This window comes from Neophocaena asiaeorientalis, unplaced genomic scaffold, assembly GCF_003031525.2.
Source record: "Neophocaena asiaeorientalis asiaeorientalis breed wild unplaced genomic scaffold, Neophocaena_asiaeorientalis_V1.1 scaffold49, whole genome shotgun sequence".
NCBI classification, from domain to species: Eukaryota; Metazoa; Chordata; class Mammalia; order Artiodactyla; family Phocoenidae; genus Neophocaena; species Neophocaena asiaeorientalis.
In genome coordinates, this window is record NW_020172456.1 from 6,161,494 (window position 1) to 6,180,075 (window position 18,582).

General features: G+C 38.1%; 1 protein-coding gene across 5 annotated transcripts in view; it reads left to right on the forward strand.

Annotated features, from left to right (window-relative positions):
* Window positions 1-18,582, forward strand: part of NUMB (NUMB endocytic adaptor protein) — a 177,670-nt gene that overhangs the window by 73,503 nt on the left and 85,585 nt on the right. For 4 of the 5 annotated variants that reach the window (XM_024737744.1, XM_024737746.1, XM_024737748.1 and 1 more), the window contains exon 3: window positions 8,247-8,331. The exons of the other annotated variant lie outside the window; for it this stretch is intronic. The gene's annotated coding sequence lies outside the window, so the exon portion shown is untranslated. The remainder of the gene's footprint in view (window positions 1-8,246; window positions 8,332-18,582) is intronic. 5 annotated transcript variants of the gene reach the window in all.

Consider the following 18,582-nt stretch of genomic DNA (forward strand, 5'->3'; position numbering starts at 1 on the left):
CTGGATTTTAGTCATTCCAATAGGTGTGTAGTGCTGTTTCATTGTCGTTTTAATTTGCAGTTCCCCAATGGCATATGATTTTGAACATCTTTTCATGAGCTTATTTGCCATCTGTATATCTTCCTTTTTGTTTAGAAATTTATTTATTTATTTATTTATTGGCTGTGTTGGGTCTTCGTTGCTGCGCGCGGCCTTTCTCTGGTTGCAGTGAGCGGGGGCTACTCTTTGTTGTGGTGCATGGGCTTCTTACTGCGGTGGCTTCTCTTGTTGCCGAGCATGGGCTATAGGCGCGAGGGCTTCAGTAGTTGTGGTGTGTGGGCTCAGTAGTTGTGGCTCGCGGGCTCTAGAGTGCAGGCTCAGTAGTTGTGCACGGGCTTAGTTGCTCCGCGACGTGGGATTTTCCCAGACCAGGGCTCAAACCCGTGTCCCCTGCATTGGCAGGTGGATTCTTAACCACTGTGCCACCAGGGAAGTCCTGTATATCTTCTTTGTTGAGATATCTGTTCAAGTCTTTTGCACATTTTTAAAATTGAATTGTTAGTTATAAGAGTTCTTTGTATATATACTTTAAAATACTTATTTATTTATTTTGGCTGCGAAGGGTCTTAGTTGCAGCATGCTGGACCTTTGTTGCAGCATGCAGGATCTTTAGTTGGGGCATGTGGGCTCTTAGTTGCGGCATGCAGTCTTCTTAGTTGCGGCATGCAAGCTCTTAGTTGCGGCATGCATGTGGGATCTAGTTCCCCAACCAGGGATCGAACCCAGGCCCCCTGCATTGGGAGCGTGGAGTCTTACCCACTGGACCACCAGGGAAGTCCCTCTTTGTATATTTTGGGTAACAGTCCCTTGTCAGATGTGTCTTTTGGAAATATTTTTTCCCATTCTGTGGATTGTATTCTCTTCTCTTGACAGTGTCTTATGCAGAGCAGAAGTTTTTAATTTTATGAAGTCTAGCTCATCAGTTATTTCTTTCACAGATCATGCCTTTGGTTTATTTTAAAAGTGATTATCATACCCAAGGTTATCTAGATTTTTTTTTTCTGTGTTATCTTCTACGAGTTTTATAGTTTAGCAGTTTGCATCTAGGTTTCCGATGCATTTTTAATTAATTTTTGTGAAGGGTGTAAAATCTGTGTCTAAATTAATTTTTTTGCATGTAGCTGTCCAGTTGTTCCAGTATCATTTATTAAAAAGACTATCTTTTCTCCATTATAGTGCCTTTGCTCTTTTGTCAAAGATGAGTTAACAGTGTTTATGTGGGTCCATTTGGGGCTTTAAATTTTAGAATGAGTTTGTTGATGTCTACAAAACAACTTGCTGGGATTTTGATTGGAACTGTATTGAATCTATAGATCAAGTAGGGAAGAATTGATACCTCAACAATATTGAGTCTTCCTATCCATGAACATGGATTATCTCTCCATTTATTTAGTTTATCTTTGACTTTGTTTATCAGAATTTTGTAGTTTTCAAGATCTTGTACGTATTTTGTTAGATTTGCCATAAATTGTACCTAAGTATTTAATTTTTTAGGTGCTAATGTAAATGTATAATTTTTAATTTCAAATTTCACTTGTTCATTGCTGGTATACTATAAGAAAGTGATTGACTTTTGTTTATTGACCTTGTATCCTGCAACCTTGCTATAGTTAATTGCTTATTAGTTCCAGGAGTTTTTTTGCCGACTCTTTTAGATTTTCTATGTAGTTGATCATATCATCTGCGAACAAAGACAGTTCTACTTTGTCCTTCCTATTCTGTATACCTTTTATCTCCTTCTCTTGTCTTATTCCATTAACTAGCATTTCCTAGTTAATGATGTTAACTAGGAGTTATATGATGTTACAAAGGAGTGGTAAGAGGAGACATCTTTGCCTTGTTCCTTTTTTAAAAAAAATATTTATTTATTTAGCTGCCCTGGGTCTTCAGTTGCAGCATGCGGGCACATGGGATCTTCAGTTGCGGCATGCTGAATCTTTAGTTGCGGCATGCGGATTTTTAGTTGCAGCATGTGGAATCTTTTAGTGGTGGCATGCAGGATCTAGTTGCCTGCCCAGGGATCGAACCTGGGCCCCCTGAATTGAGAGCCCAGAGTCTTAACTGCTGGACCACCAGGGAAGTCCCTTTGCCTTGTTCTTGATCTTTTCAGGAAGCCTTCTAGTTTCTCATGATTAAGTAAAATGTCAGCTGTAGGTCTTTGTAGGTGTTCTTTATTAAGTTGAGGAAATTCCTCTCTACTCCTAGCTTGCTGAGAATTTTTATCATGAATGAGTGTTGGATTTTGTCAAATGCCTTTTCTGTATCTCTTGATATGATCATGTGACTTTTCTTTTCAACCTGTTAATGTGATGGATTGCATTAAATGATTTACAAATGTTGAATCAGCCTTGCATACCTGAGAATAATCCCACTTGGTTGTGGTGTATAATTCTTATTATACATTGTTGGATTTGATTTGCTACTATTCCTGGTCACATTTTTATTAATAGTTTCATTGGACCCTTTCATGGCATGGTGATCAAGTATTCAGTTGAAGCTTTGAAAGATAGCACATATATGGGATGACAGCATTGAAGTCAGATATTTTTTCCCTCCATAGACTGAATTGGTTAAATCTAGCAAGATAGAATCTAGAACACATTATGTAAAGATTTTTTGAGAATCAGTTTATATGTGCAGTAACTGCCTGCCTGTTTTTTAATTCCAGCTCTATCACTTAGAAGCTTTGTAACCTTGAGCAGGTTGTTTAACCTCTTCATTTCTCAGTTTCTTCATCTATAAAAGGGATGTACTAATGATACTTATCACGTAGGGTTGTTTTGAAGTATAAAAGAAGTAATATACATAAGTCATTTAAAATAATACCTGGGACGTGGTAGGGACTGATTAACTGTTACCTGTGGTTATTATAAAGTTCTGCACTTAGGTTCAAACAAACTCAGTTGTTTAGGATTTGAGTGGTATGGTCTAGCACAACTGAGAAAGATTAGCTAGCTTAGTCTTTTGTTGATTGTAAACGTAGGGGAGTGATAGTGTGATCTGGTTAGGATTAAAGGTCTAAAAGAGTGGTTAACAGCCCTGATACTGCCTCTATCAATTTCCCACTAAAATCGTTTGAAGAAAAAAAGAAATTTAATATTTTGAGTTTGAGATTGATGGAAAGCCCTTTGCCAGAATCTAGGAGAGATATGTAATTACTTACAAAGTAGAGGATCTGGATTGAGAAAAACCAACCTAAATATTTCTAGATTTTGGCTAAGATTCAGTGAAAGAAGGAAGGAAAATGTCTTATGACTTTTTTCTCATAGTCTGTCCCTGGGCCTGTAGACATAAGGTTAGCACCAACTGAAAAATTGGATTGCTCTTCTTCTCTCCTAATGACTTTCAAACTTAAAAAATTATTCATATAAAAGGAAGCTTTCTTTTTTCAGTGAGACCTAAACTGGACATGCTATATAATATTGCAAACTATCTTGTTGAATTTTTTCTATAACTTTTCTATATACAGTTTACTTAGGTTTATAGTTTATCTCTCCCACAACTAGAATTGTAAGTCCCATGAAGGCTTTTTGCACTGAAGCACCTACAACAGTGCCTGGAACAACATAGACACTCAGTGAATGTTTGCTGAATGAATTGGATGAGCAAAATCTCAGACTAAAGCTCAATATATTATGTCAGTGAAATCAATAGCATCTTGAATTCAAGTCAGGGCAGGGACCTGGAGTTCTACCCACTGGGTCCTGCCCTCTTCTACCCTGTGGCATCTCTCTAAGTAGCATGAAAACTATTTTATAAGTAATATCTGTTGCTGGAGTAGGGTTTGCCCATTTCATTTTATCCTTCTTTCTATATCTAGAAACAGTAATTCCCAGAAAACAGCTGGGCCTCAGTGGGATGGTGGTAGATACATGTGATTGGCTACAGAAAGGCTCATTTCTTGTGGGAAATATACTTTCTAAACTATGAAGTTGTATTACAATCACTGGTTGAGAGAGAACCCCTGGTAGCAATTGCATGTGATATCGGTGCAGAATATCAGAGAACATTGTCATGCTAATGTTTTAGATACTAAACAAAACAAAAAATCAGCAAAGAAAATCAAGTTGGGGGCTTCCCTGGTGGCGCAGTGGTTGAGAGTCTGCCTGCCGATGCAGGGGACACGGGTTCGTGCCCCGGTCTGGGAAGATCCCACTTGCCGCGGAGCGGCTGGGCCCGTGAGCCATGGCCGCTGAGCCTGTGCGTCCGGAGCCTGTGCTCCACAACGGGAGAGGCCACAACAGTGAGAGGCCCGCGTACCGCAAAAAAAAAAAAGCAAAAAAAAGAAAATCAAGTTGGGATAAAACCCTAAAATATAAACAGAAACAAATAAACCTGTGTTTCAAGTTAATAACATAATTTAAATAACATAATATAAACAAATTAATAATATAAACACAAATTAATAAACCTGTTTCAAATTAATAACATAAATAACATGTTTTTATATTAAAAACATAAAAGGAAATCAATAAAGTTGGGATAAAACACTAAAATATAAACAGAAACAAATAAACCTGTGTTTCAAATTCATAACATAAACACACTGAAGGGAGAAAGTAAGCCAAATAACTTTTGAGCATCCTATACTTTGAAATTCAAGATAAAAGGAGCTGTAAACAAATAACAAACCCTAATTTGTAGGCTGTTTTTTGTAATGGTGTGAATTGGTAATTTTGAAACTATTTTCTATCTATTTTAGGACTCAACAAATGAATGAGTGTATTGAGGAAAATGGGAGCCAGGTTTTTCTTTGTTGGAGAAGGGAGTTTTAGATATAAGGAAGAAAAGACTCCAATGAACCCTGTGACGCTGGATTTGAATCAGAGGTTATGAACTCATGGTTTTTAACATTTATTTATATAAAGACAGAGAAACATACATGTATGCATGTATACACTTACGTATCTTTCTCTTAGAGACATACGTGTATATTTGTATGTATACATAGATATGTGTATGCATATGCATAGATGTGTGTATTTGTGTATATTCCAGCTTTGTTTGCTAAGAGGCCTAGAAGCAGTTACAGTGAACACACCTAACTCCCATATGCTGGTTTCAAAACCATTCTCCACTTAAAGGAAACCACAGCTCCTTGGAGAAATGGATGATCCCAGGAGGAACTGGATCGGGGAAAGTACAAGAGGAGGCTGGAACATATTATTGTTGCAGAAAGTAAGGAGATAGTCAAAGAATGGTGGGGAGAGTCAAAAGGAACAGGAATCAGTTTGGAGAAGCATCCACTGGCCAAATGAATAATGTTAGTTGTAGATTATAACCCACTGAAAAAATAAGAACCATACAAATATAAGTAAGTGAATGAATAAATTACTAAGTTGGGGAGAAATGAAAGTTATTCATTAAAATGGCTAATAGGCGTAGAACTGTTGGAATTAGAAAATGACCATTTTGGAACAATTAAAATAGTACTTTCGCACAAGAATCTTCTGCAGGTACTAAAACTATGGGGTAAAAGTTTGATGAATATATTTACGTAGTCTCAAGACAGTTCCTAACAAAATATTTACTTATTACAAAGAGAAAAACAATAACTTCACAGTGGAGAAACTTGGCAGATACTCCTTAACCAAGTGATCAAAGTTAGCATCACTGGTAATAGAACCCACTAGCCTCTTGCAGCTTCTGATATAATGTGGTGAGAAGCACCTACCATGACTTTGTGACATTCCTACAGAAATGCATAGCCTGAATTTAAACATGAGAGACCATCAGACAAACCTAAATTGAGGAACATTCTACAAAATAAATGGTCTGTGTTCTTTAAAAATATCAGTCTTAAAAGACATAGACAGACTAAGGAACTGTTCCAGATGTTAGGATTCTAAAGAGACATTACCACTAAATGCAGTACATGATCCTGAATTGAATTCTGGACTGGGGAGACCAGAGGACATTTTTAAATGGACATTTAATGGCTTTATAGGACATTTTTAAGGCAGTTAATGACATTTGAATATGTGCTGTAATTATATAGCAGAAATTTTAACATTGACACAATACTGATTTGGTTAGCTATACTGTAGTTATCTAAGTGAAAGTTTGTGTTCCTAGGAAACTACATGAAAATATTGAGGGCCGAAATGCTACAGTGTCTGCAACTCACTCTCACGTGGTTCAGAAAAAAATGTGTGAGGAAGAAAGAGACTGACAAAGCAAATGGGGTAAAATGTAAATAGTTAGTGATATTTGCAAATTTTCTCTATGTTACATAAAAAATTTAGGTAAAAATTTACCTAAAAATTCCTAAATTAAAATATTTGAGTTGTGATTGAACTGACTTGACCTTATCAGTGATTTGTAGAACTCATGAAAAGGACAGAAAAATTATTCTCATCATTTAGAGAAAGTAGAGTAGTGAAGGAAATGCTGATCAGGTAGAAAAACTCCAAATTGTTAAGGTACAGAGTCAAAGGACCAGATCTTTTTGTTTGTATTTCCGTCCTGGCGTAGTAACCTTGAGTACCTCATGTCCTATGTTCATTTCATTAAACTTTTATAAAATAGCTAGTTTAAGGATTTCCTGAACACTTCCTATATAACTAATAAGTTTTCTTTAAAAAGGTGCTTTGTAAAAATTAGATGACCTTTGTTCCAGACAGATAATTTTACAAATTTATTAAGAAAATTTGGGGCTTCCCTGGTGGTGCAGTGGTTGAGAGTCCGCCTGCTGATGCAGGGGACGCGGGTTCGTGCCCCGGTCCGGGAAGATCCCACATGCCGTGGAGTGGCTGGGCCCGTGAGCCATGGCCGCTGAGCCTGCGTGTCCGGACCTTATGCTCCGCAACAGGGGGGACCACAACAGTGAGAGGCCCGCGTACCGCAAAAAAAAAAAAAAAAATTGAAGGCCATTTTGCAATTATTTGTTAAAAGGGGATATTTGGGAGGATGGAAGTTCTTTCCTTATTAAATCTTTGAGCTACAATGAACACACAGTCATTTTAATAATTATTTTAATGTAATATGTTATTTTAATAATATAATTCATATTTTAGACTAGTAACCTTCATAAAAACTCACCTTGATGATAGTAATTTTTTTTTTTTTTTTTTAGAAGCCCGATGATAGTATTTTTTTTTTCAAAATATATTTATTTTTGGCCGCATTTGTCTTCGTTGCTGCACGCGGGCTTCTCACTGTGGTGGCTTCTCTTGTGGTGGAGCACGGGCTCTAGGCGTGCAGGCTTCAGTAGTTGTGGCTCGCAGTCTCTAGAGCACAGGCTCAGTAGTTGTGGCGCACAGGCTTAGTTGCTCTGTGGCATCTGGGATCTTCCTGGACCAGAGATTGAACCCGTGTCCCCTGCATTGGCAGGCGGATTCTTAACCACTGCACCACCAGGGAAGCCCTGATGATAGTATTGATGAGCTGTTTAACAAAATTTTCCTATAGGATTTTTGTATAATATAATTCCTATTTTTCCTTTTTTAAAATGATCATTGTATTATTGTATTGCTAAAATCACCCCCGTCAAAGAAACACCTAACCTTATCACAGATGGAAGTATTATTGGTAAATGCAGGTATTGATAGAAATCTCATTATTCATTGTAAAATTATTTTATTGAGGTTCTAAAGACAGCAGTAGTGACAGTTTCACTTGTTTTGACTAGTGTAAAATGCCAGGTGTAAAGGGACACAATCACTCTTTGGTGGTAACGATAGTTGTACCCTACTTTGATGACATGTTTATTTCTTTTTGTTTTCCTCTTAAAAAAATTTCTTCCTACCAGTGCCAGGAATCACTCCTTCTTGACACCGCTCTTCCTGTTTTGGGCCCCTTGAATACTACTAGTCTTAGAAAGTGTATGCGTGGAATGGGATTCGTGGGAATTGTTATCAACAAACAACGTCTTATTTATTTGTCTCTTTCTCTATGTATATATGGTATTTTATATTTCAGAGATTCAGTAATTTACCTCTAGGCATTTGACTTTTATCCAGGGGAATTATTTATTATGAATTAGAGGGTATTATGGTTCTGTTTGTATGGGAGTCTTATAGTTGCTGTGGTGACTCGGAGTGGTCATCTTCATTATTTATAATAAAGCCCTGATTTCTGGGGGAAATTGTGAACCTCTCTATTTTGTGTATCTGTTGTTTTGTTTGGATTTACATATCAATGTAATGTAGCAATAATTATGTTACTAACAACAGTTTTGTGAGATGTTTATTATTCTCATTTTACAGATGAGGAAACTGAGGCTTGGTGAAGTTACGAAACTTGTCCAAAGTCACACAGCTTGTAAAGGGCACAGTCAAGATTCAGAGCCAGGTCTGTCCAACTTCAAAACTCTTAATCATGGCCATGAAACTTTGAAATAGCTGTGAAGTGTCAACCTATGATAAGTTGTATTGATATTAATATTGCTTAACTGTTGTTTAACTCTTATTGATAATTTTTTTAATGGTGAGTTTTTTCATCCATAGTAATTTTGTGTATCTTTTAAATATTGTGAAAAGAAATATAGTAATTGAGGGTCTGGGCTCTGGAGACAGCTACCTGGGTATGAATCACTAAGCGTCTCCACTTACTTGTGTGACGTTGGGAAAGTTACTTAACTTTTCTGTACCTCAGTTTTCCTATCTGTAAAACGGTGATAGTAATATTATTCACCTGATGAGGGTTATTGTGAAGATTAAATGATTTACTGTATACAAAGCACTTAAAACAGTGCCTTCCACACACTAAGCATTCAATAAATATTAACTATTAGTATTATCATCTCCTAACAATCAGTAAACAGATGATCATTATTTTTAATACTCTATTAGGAAATTTGGATAAAGCAGAGTTTAAGCAGCTCATGAAATCTATGTAAACCAAAATTAAAATTGAATAAGTTAGACCTAAAGAAAATCATTCATTTGATCAAGTTCAGATCTATTATAAAAGCAGATGGGCAACTGCTTATCGGTCTCACATGTACAAAGGGTATTGTATGTGTAAGCACCACACATAGGTCCACTAGAGGTACCCTTTGAGCTCAATATGATCATTGTATGATGAATGTGTTTTGTCTGTTTTCCTCTTGTAAGAGGAATTTGTATTCAAAATAAATGTTTACATTTTTAGGTGACTTTTAAGGAGATGGTGTTTTGGCAGTGTTCACAGATAATTATCAAGAAGGAAAACTTTACGTGTTATGTAAAATGTTGGCAACATTTCATCACTTGCGGGAGTGGTTGTTAGAACTTACATTGTGGTGATTGTGCACACTGAATGACCTTTGAATCAGTGGGACCACAGCACATTCAACTAGAACTTGACCATGTACCGGTCATATGCTCCTCGCTCATACTTGTTCCTTGTAGCTGTCAGAATTCTGAAGTGTGATATCAACTCTTGCTACAATTAGTTAAAAAGTATATATACTTAGTGCTAATAAGTTTATACCAATTGCAAAAATGTCCATCAAAGTGAGTAATTTGAGTCAAGTTACGTAAAAATTCAAAAGCTGTTATTAAAAATGGGACTTGCTTGTATATGAGCCCAAGATTCCAGAAGCTTTAATCTACACATGCATTTACTTTATTCTCCTTATTTTATGATATTGAGCCTTCCTTTCTTTGAACATAGTATATCTTTCTTGCTATTTAGATAAAGTATTTTTCAGTAAAGTTTCTTTTTCTCTGTAAAGGTCTCTCAAATCTCTTAAATTTAATTATTAGATACTTTATTTGTTGTTACTATTGTAAATAGTATGTTTTTCCTCTTTTTTTCCATTTTGTTTGCTGATATAAGCTTTTTTGGTATATAGATCTATGTTTAGTACCTAGTTACTAAAGTATGATGATTGTAATTGTGTCTTCCTTTCCAGTGCTTACACTGTTTCTTTTTCTTGCCTTACTATGCTAGTTAGGACTTTGACTACAGTATTCAATACAAGTGTTAACAGTGGGCATTTGTTTTTTGTTTTTGGTTTTTTTTGAATTTTTTTTAAAGATTAATTATTTATTTATTTAATTTATTTTTGGCTGTGTTGGGTCTTAGTTGCAGCATACAGGCCCTTTGTTGTGGTGTGCGGGCTTCTCTCTAGTTGTGGCATGCGAGTTTTCTCTTCTCTAGTTGTGGTGCACGGGTTCCAGGGCGCATGGGCTCTGTAGTTGGCAGCATGTGGGGTCTAGTTGCGGCGCGTGGGCTTAGTTGCCACGCGGCATGTGGGATCTTAGTTCCCTGACCAGTGATTGCACCAGCATCCCCTGCATTGTAAGGCAGATTCTTTGCCACTGGTCCACCAGGGAAGTCCCAGCAATGGGCATTCTTATATTGCACTTAGTTTTTAAAAGGAAGTGCTCCTTATGTTTTACCATTAAGGATAATCTTTGCTATAGAGTTTTGATAGATACTCTGTAGGTTAAAGGCATTTCTGTTGCTATTTGGCTAAGTTTTTGTATGTGTGTGAAGAATGAGTATTGAATTTTTTTTTTTTGAGTATTGAATTTTATCAGATGCTTTTCCTACATTTGTGAGATGGTCATGTGGTTGTCCTCATTCTGTTAATATGATGAATGACATTTATCAAGTTTCTAATGTTGAATCACCCTTGCATTGCTGGGATGAACCCAACTTAATCATGATGGTCTTTTTAAATATGTAGTTGAGGGACTTCCCTGGTGGTCCAGTGGTTGAGACTTCACACTTCCACTGCACGGGGCGCAGGTTCGATCCCTGGTCAGGGAACTAAGATCCCACATGCCATAAGGAGTGGCCAAAAAAAAAAAAAGTGTAGTTGAATTTAACTTATTAATATTTCATTTAGAATTGTTGTATGTGTGTTCACAGATGAAATTGGTCCATAATTTTTATTTCTTATAGTATTGCCCTTATTTGATTTGGTATCTAGATTATGCCAACCTTAAAGAATGAGATGGGAACTAACCCCCCCATCCCCACCTCCCAGAAGGATTTGTATACGACTCGAATGGTACGGCTTCCCTGGTGGCGTAGTGGTTTAAGAGTCCGCCTGCCAATGCAGGGGACACAGGTTTGGGCCCTGGTCCGGGAAGATCCCACATGCCACGGAGCAACTAAGCCCGTGTGCCACAACTACTGAGCCTGTGCTCTAGAGCCCACAAGCCACAGCTGCTGAAGCCTGCGCGCCTAGAGCCCATGCTCTGCAGTGAGAAGCCCGCGCACCGCGACAAGGAGTAGCCCCTGCTCCCCGCAACTAGAGAAAAGCCTGCTTGCGACAATGAAGACCCAACGCAGCCAAAAATAATATAAATAAAAGAAAAAAAGAAAAGACTGGAATGATCTAGTTTTTGAAAGTTTGGTTGAATTTCTGTTTGACTCTCTGGGCTTAGTGTTTTGGGAGGAGAGGTGTGAGCTTAGTGTTTTGGGAGGAGAGGTGTGAGCTTAGTGTTTTGAGGGGAGAGGTGTGAGCTTAGTATTTTGAGGGGGAGATATGTATTTGGTTTTCTAAATGGTTTTATCTAGGATTTCTGTTTCTAGTTAAGCCAGGTTTTAGAAAGTTTTTCTCAAGAATCCATCCATTTTGTCTACATTTTTCAAGTATTTGGCATAAAGTTGTTTAAAGCATTCTTTCTGATTTAAATTTCTGTTGTGTAAGTATTTATCTCTGTCTTTTTTATTCCTCATATTTTTTGTGCCTTCCATTTTTTCCTTCATCAGTCTTGCTAGAGATTTTATGTATTTTCTTAGCCTCATCAGAAAAACAGTGCTTGACTTTGATTTTCTCTATTGTATGTTTCCAATTTCATTAATTTCTGACCTTTCTCCCTTCTTCATTTTTAAGGGAAATGCAGAGTCTAACATAAGGACAGTGGGATGTCTCCCAGTTCCCAAGGACAGGCTTTCATTAGGGATTAAGAACAGCTGGAACCAGGGCTTACAATGGTACTAGGACCTTACTTCTTTCTCTTTCCTTTAAGTCTATTTCTTTCTGTCTTGCTATCAACTGGCTTTTCTACTCTTCAGTCTGCATGGCAGAAAATAGTGAAAATGAGTCTCTGAAATTTGATGTCAGTTCCAGCTTGGTGTGCTCTTGATTCCTCTAGAGATTTCAGATTTTTCCATGTGCATACTGTCTTTCAGAAAATTTTCTCTTTGGAATTCTCTTTAATGAGATTTTCTATAGTAAACTCAGTTATTTTGTCTGAAAGTCTTTATTATCTTCTTTAGGTATAAAATCCTGGGGTGGTAGTTATTTTCGTGGTCATCAGAAGAAATAATGTCTTCTGGATTCCATTGCTGCTATTGATAAATCAGCTGCCAAATAGTTCTTCATTTAAGCGAATTGTTTTTACCTCGGACTGCTTTTGAGCTCTGTGTTTTTTGATTTTCTGAAGTTTCATATGTTGTGCCTAGGTATCGATTTCTTTTATTTATCCTATGTGAGATTTTGACTGTGAACTGCTTAGTTTCCTTGGAAAAAATATTTGTGGCTGTTCTTTGAGGCCTAAGAAGGAAATGCATTGCTTCAAGAGGATTTACCTCTGTTTTTTTTTTTTTTTCCAGATGCCTCAGGTACTACAGTTTGGTGACTAGATTCATCCTTTGAGGTTCTGGACCACCCAAAGGAAGTGAATTTGGGTTGCAATTATGTGTGTGGGCTTGCTGATCTTCACAATCTCTTAGGAATCCTTGTTCTCTTTTGCCACAGGAAGACAAATTTCCTTGTAGTCCTTTGGGGATCCTATGTGGCAATGGGTGGACTAGGTTTACTTCTGGTTCACTTGTTTCCTGAGGATGAAACTTTTGGTGGGGTGTGTGTGTGTGTGTGTGTGTGTGTGTCCCAGCCTTATGAAGAAAGGGTCTTCTGTTAGATTTTCCATGTTGGGTGGGTCTTGAACTTTGACTTCTGTTCTTTGCCAGGAGATCATCAAATCTGAAGCTCAACATTGTGAGTTAGGCAGATGTCTATAGGACAAAGACAGTTTTATTAAGCCACTTATCTCTTTCTTATAGATTTTGGTCTGGTTATTCCTTTACCATCTTTTGAGCTCCTCAATGCTTTTAATATTTTTTGAAATAAAATTTTATCCATCACTTTTAGTTGTTTTCAGTGAGAGAATTGGGTGAATAATCTAGCCTAATATGTTACTGGAGGTGGTCTTTTGTTCTAATTTCCTTGGGTTTTCTTTATTCTTTATCTGATTCCTTCAGATAGATGTTTAGCTCACCAGTTATTAGCCTTATTTTCTAATATAAGCATTTAGAGCTATACATTTGTAAGTGGCTCATGAGGTTTGAATAGAGTATTTTCATTATTATTAACTACACATTTTTAAGATTTTTAATTTGCTGTTGTGATTTTCAGTTGTGCTTGCCTCCTTAAGCCATGACCCAGGACCCACAAGTCAATTGGAATTTTGAAGTATGTGGATTTGAAAAGATTTATCCTGGGACTTCCCTGGCAGTCCAGTAACAACTTCACCTTCCAATGCAGGGGGAGCGGGTTCGATCCCTGGTTGGGGAGCTGGGATCCCACATGCCTCGTGGCCAAAAAACCAAAACAAAACAGAACAAATTGTAACAAATTCAATAAACACTTTTAAAAAATGATCCACATCAAAAAAATCTTAAAAAAAAAGATTTATCTTTTTATATTATATAAAATATAATATATCTTATATTTAACTCACCTTTAAAAAGAAACAGGATTTTCAATTTGTATTACAAAGCAGGACTCAACTATGCTGTATACAAGAGACACACAGGTGATATAGAAAAATAAAAGGGATAGGTGAAGATATACAAGGCAAATGGAAACACTAAGAAAGGAAGAGTTGCTCTGTGACCATTCCTTTCAGTGGCTTTTTGTCCCCTTCCTGATAGCAAACTTTAGTAAATAACTAATATTCCATATCATTGAGATGTTTTGAGGAAGTCTCAAAAAGATTGATTTTGTGTTAACCATAGAATAGTCATTTTCTTTTTCTTTCTTCTCCTCCTCCCCATTCTTTTCCTTCTCTTCTTCTCCCTTCTCCTCTTCCTTTTTCTTTACACTTGAACATATCTGTATCTCTCATATTGAGATGCATCTTACTATTGATGATATCTCACAATTAATGAACAATTATTAATTAACAATTAATTTTGGCAGCATTTTTTTCTCTTTTGGAACATAAAATAATGATATATCTTGCAACTGACGGTATCTTAGCTTTGATGAAATATACATTTTTACATACATACTATGACTCCTTATCTTACCCCATCCTCTACTTGAAATGCCCCATTTTTTGGTCTCTCCCATCCTATGCTTATATCATTCAAGATCTTAATGGAGGAAATAATCCTTATTTTCTCATCCTGACTCCTCTTCTTCCAGCACTTAGCACAGTACTTTGTTGGACACAGGGTTGTATTTAATTAACAATTAATGGAAGTGTGTAGGTATAATGAATCATAGCACAGACTGTGACACATTTATATTAGTGACCAGTTTTTTAGCTTCTTGGTGAGAGGAGATTAATACCTACATTAGTTAAGATTATTTTGAATATAAACAACATAATCCAGTGTTTCCTACATTAAGCAAGTTAGAGAATTTATTAGATGGATGTTTAGTCATCTGATGATGTTCAAGAAAGAGTTTAACCAATGAAACAGAAAAAGTAAGTAAAGGAAATTCCCTGGTCGTCCAGTGGTTAGGCCTCTGAACTTCTACTGCAGGGGGCACAGGTTTGGTCCCTGGTTGGGAAACTAAGATATCCCGCATGCCGTGTGGCATGCCCAAAAAACAAAACAAACAAACAAAAGAAACCCAGTAATTAAAAAATATAAAGCACTGTGAAGGAAATGAAAAGAGTAGTAACAGTAAAGAACTACAGGGGATTAAAGGAGCTTCAAGATGGCAGAAGAGTAAGATGTGGAGATCACCTTCCTCCCCACAAATACATCAGAAATACATCTACATGTGGAACAGCTCCTACAGAACACCTACTGAACCCTGGCAGAAGACCTCAGACCTCCCAAAAGGCAAGAAACTCCCCATGTACCTAGGTAGGGCAAAAGAAAAAAGAAAAAACAGAGACAAAAGAATAGAGATGGGACCTGCACCAGTGGGAGGGAGCTGTGAAGGAGGAAAGGTTTCCACATACTAGGAAGCCCCTTTGCAGGTGGAGACTGCGGGTGGCGGAGGGGGAAGCTTCAGAGGCACAGAGGAGAGCGCGGCAACAGGGGTGTGGAGGACAAAGTGGAGAGATTCCTGCGCAGAGGATCGGTGCCCACCAACACTCACCAGCCCAAGAGGCTTGTCTGCTCACCTGCTGGGGTGGGCGGGGGCTGGGAGCTGAGGCTCGGGCTTCCGTGGGATCCCAGGGAGAGGACTGGGGTTGGCTGCGTGAACACAGCCTGAAGGGGCTAGTGTGCCACAGCTAGCAGGGAGGGAGTCCGGGAAAAAGTCTAGAGCTGCCGAAGAGGCAAGAGACTTTTTCTTGCCTCTTTGTTTCCTGGTGCGCGAGGAGAGGGAATTAAGAGCGCTGCTTAAAGGAGCTCCAGAGATGGGTGCGAGCCGCGGCTCTCAGCGTGGACCCCAGAGACAGGCATGAAACGCTACGGCTGCTGCTGCAGCCACCGAGAAGCCTGTGTGCAAGCACAGATCACTATCCACACCTCCCCTCCCGGAAGCCTGTGCAGCCCGCCACTGCCAGGGTCCCGTGATACAGGGACAACTTCCCCAGGAGAACACACGGCACACCTCAGGCTGGTGCAACATCACACTGGGCTCTGCCACTGTAGGCTAACCCTGCACTCCGTACCCCTCCCTCCCCCTGGCCTGAGTGAGCCAGAGCCCCCTAATCAGCTGCTTCTTTAAGCTCGTCCTGTCTGAGCAAAGAACAGACGGGCTCAGGCGACCTACACGCAGAGGCGGGTCCAAATCCAAAGCTGAACCCCAGGAGCTGTGTGAACAAAGAAGAGAAAGGGAAATTTCTCCCAGCAGCCTCGGGAGCAGCGGATTAAATCTCCACAACTTGATGTACCCTGCATCTGTAGAATACTTGAATAGACAACGAATCATCCCAAATTGAGGAGTTGGACTTTGGGAGCAATGATATATATATTTTTTTCCCTTTTTCTCTTTTTGTGAGTGTAACACAAGGGAATCCCCGTAAGGGTAACAGCTGATCTTTCAGCAGAAACTTTGCAAGCTAGAAGGGAGTAGCAAGACTTATTGAAAATGATGAAGGGGAAAAACCTACAACCAAGATTACTGTATCCAGCAAGGATCTCATTCAGATTTGACAGAGAAATTAAAACCTTTACAGACAAGCAAAAGCTAAGAGAATTCAGCACCACCAAACAAGCTTTACAACAAATGCTAAAGGAACTTCTCTAGGCAGGAAACACAAGAGAAGGAAAAGACCTACAATAACAAACCCAAAACAATTAAGAAAATGGTAATAGGAACATACATATCGATAATTAAATGTAAATGGATTAAATGCTCCAACCAAAGGACATAGACTGGCTGAATGGATACAAAAGCAAGACCTGTATTTAAGCTGTCTACAAGAGACCCACCTCAGACCTAGGGATACATACAGACTGAAAGTGAGGGGATGGAACAGGATATTCCATGCAAATGGAAATGAAAAGAAAGCTGGAGTAGGAATTCTCATATCAGACAAAATAGACTTTAAAACAAAGACTATTACAAGAGACAAAGAAGGACACTACATAATGATCAAGGGATCAATCCAAGAAGAAGATTTAACAGTTGTAAATATTTATGCACCCAAGATGGGAGCACCTCAATACATAAGGCAAATACTAACAGCCATAAAAGGAGAAATCAACAGTAACGCAATCATAGTAGGGGACTTAACACCCCACTTTCACCAATGGACAGATCCTCCAAAATGAAAATAAATAAGGAAACACAAGCTTTAAATGATACATTAAGCAAGATGGACTTAATTGATATTTACAGGACATTCCATCCCAAAACAACAGAATACACATTCTTCTCAAGTGCTCATGGAACATTCTCCAGAATAGATCATATCTTGGGTCACAAACCAAACCTTGGTAAATTTAAGAAAATTGAAATCGTATCAAGTATCTTTTCCGACCACAGTGCTATGAGACTAGATATCAATTACAGGAAAAAATCTGTAAAAAATACAAACACATGGAGGCTAAACAGTACACTACTTAATAACCAAGAGATCACTGAAGAAATCAAAGAGGAGATCAAAAAATACTTAGAAACAAATGACAATGAAAGCATGACAACCCAGAACCTATGGGATGCAGCAAAAGCAGTTCTAAGAGGGATGTTTATAGCAATACAGTTCTACCTTAAGAAACAAGAAACATCTCAAATAAACAACCTGACCTTACACCTAAAGCAATTAGAGAAAGAAGAACAAAAAAAACCCAAAGTTATCAGAAGGAAAGAAATCATAAAGGTCAGATCAGAAATAAATGAAAAAGAAATTAAGGAAACGATAGCAAAGATCAATAAAACTAAAGGCTGGTTCTTTGAGAAGATAAACAAAATCGGTAAACCATTAGCCAGACTCATTATGAAAAAGAGGGAAAGGACTCAATAAAATTAGAAATGAAGAAGAAGTTACAATGTACACTGCAGAAATACAAAGCATCCTAAGAGACTACTACAAACAAATCTATGCCAATAAAATGGACAACCTGGAAGAAATGGAATAATTCTTAGAAATGCACCACCTTATGAGACTGAACCAGGAAGAAGTAGCAAATATAAACAGACCAATCACAAGCACTGAAATTAGGACTGTGATTAAAAATCTTTCAGCAGGGCTTCCCTGGTGGCGCAGTGGTTGAGAGTCCGCCTGCCAATTCAGGCGACACGGGTTTGTGCCCCGGTCCGGGAAGATCCCACATGTCGCGGAGCAGCTAGGCCCGTGAGCCGTGGCCACTGAGCCTGCGCGTCCGGAGCCTGTGCTTCGCAATGGGAGAAGCCACAACAGTGAGAGGCCCACGTACTGCAAAAAAAAAAAAAATCTTTCAACAAACAAAAGCCCAGGACTAGATGTCTTCACGGGCAAATTCTATCAAACATTTAGAGAAGAGCTAACACCCATCCTTCTCAAACTCTTCCAAAATATAGCAGAGGGAGGAACACCCCCAAACTCATTCTACGAGGCCACCATCACCCTGATACCAAAACCAGACAAAGATGTCACAAAGAAAGAAAGCTACAGGCCAATATCAATGATGAACATAGATACAAAATTACTCAACAAAATACTAGCAAACAGAATCCAACAGCACATTAAAAATATAAAATACCTAAGAATAAGCCTACTTAAGGAGACAAAAGACCTGTATGCAGAAAATTATAAGACACTGATAAAAGAAATTAAAGATGATACAAATAGATGGAGAGATGTACCATGTTCTTGGATTGGAAGAATGAACATTGTGATAATGACTATACTACCGAAAGCAATCTACAGATTCGATGCAACCCTATCAAACTACCACTGGAATTTTTCACAGAACTAGAACAAAAAATTTCACAATTTGTATGGAAACACAAAAGACCCCGAATAGCCAAAGCAATCTTGAGAA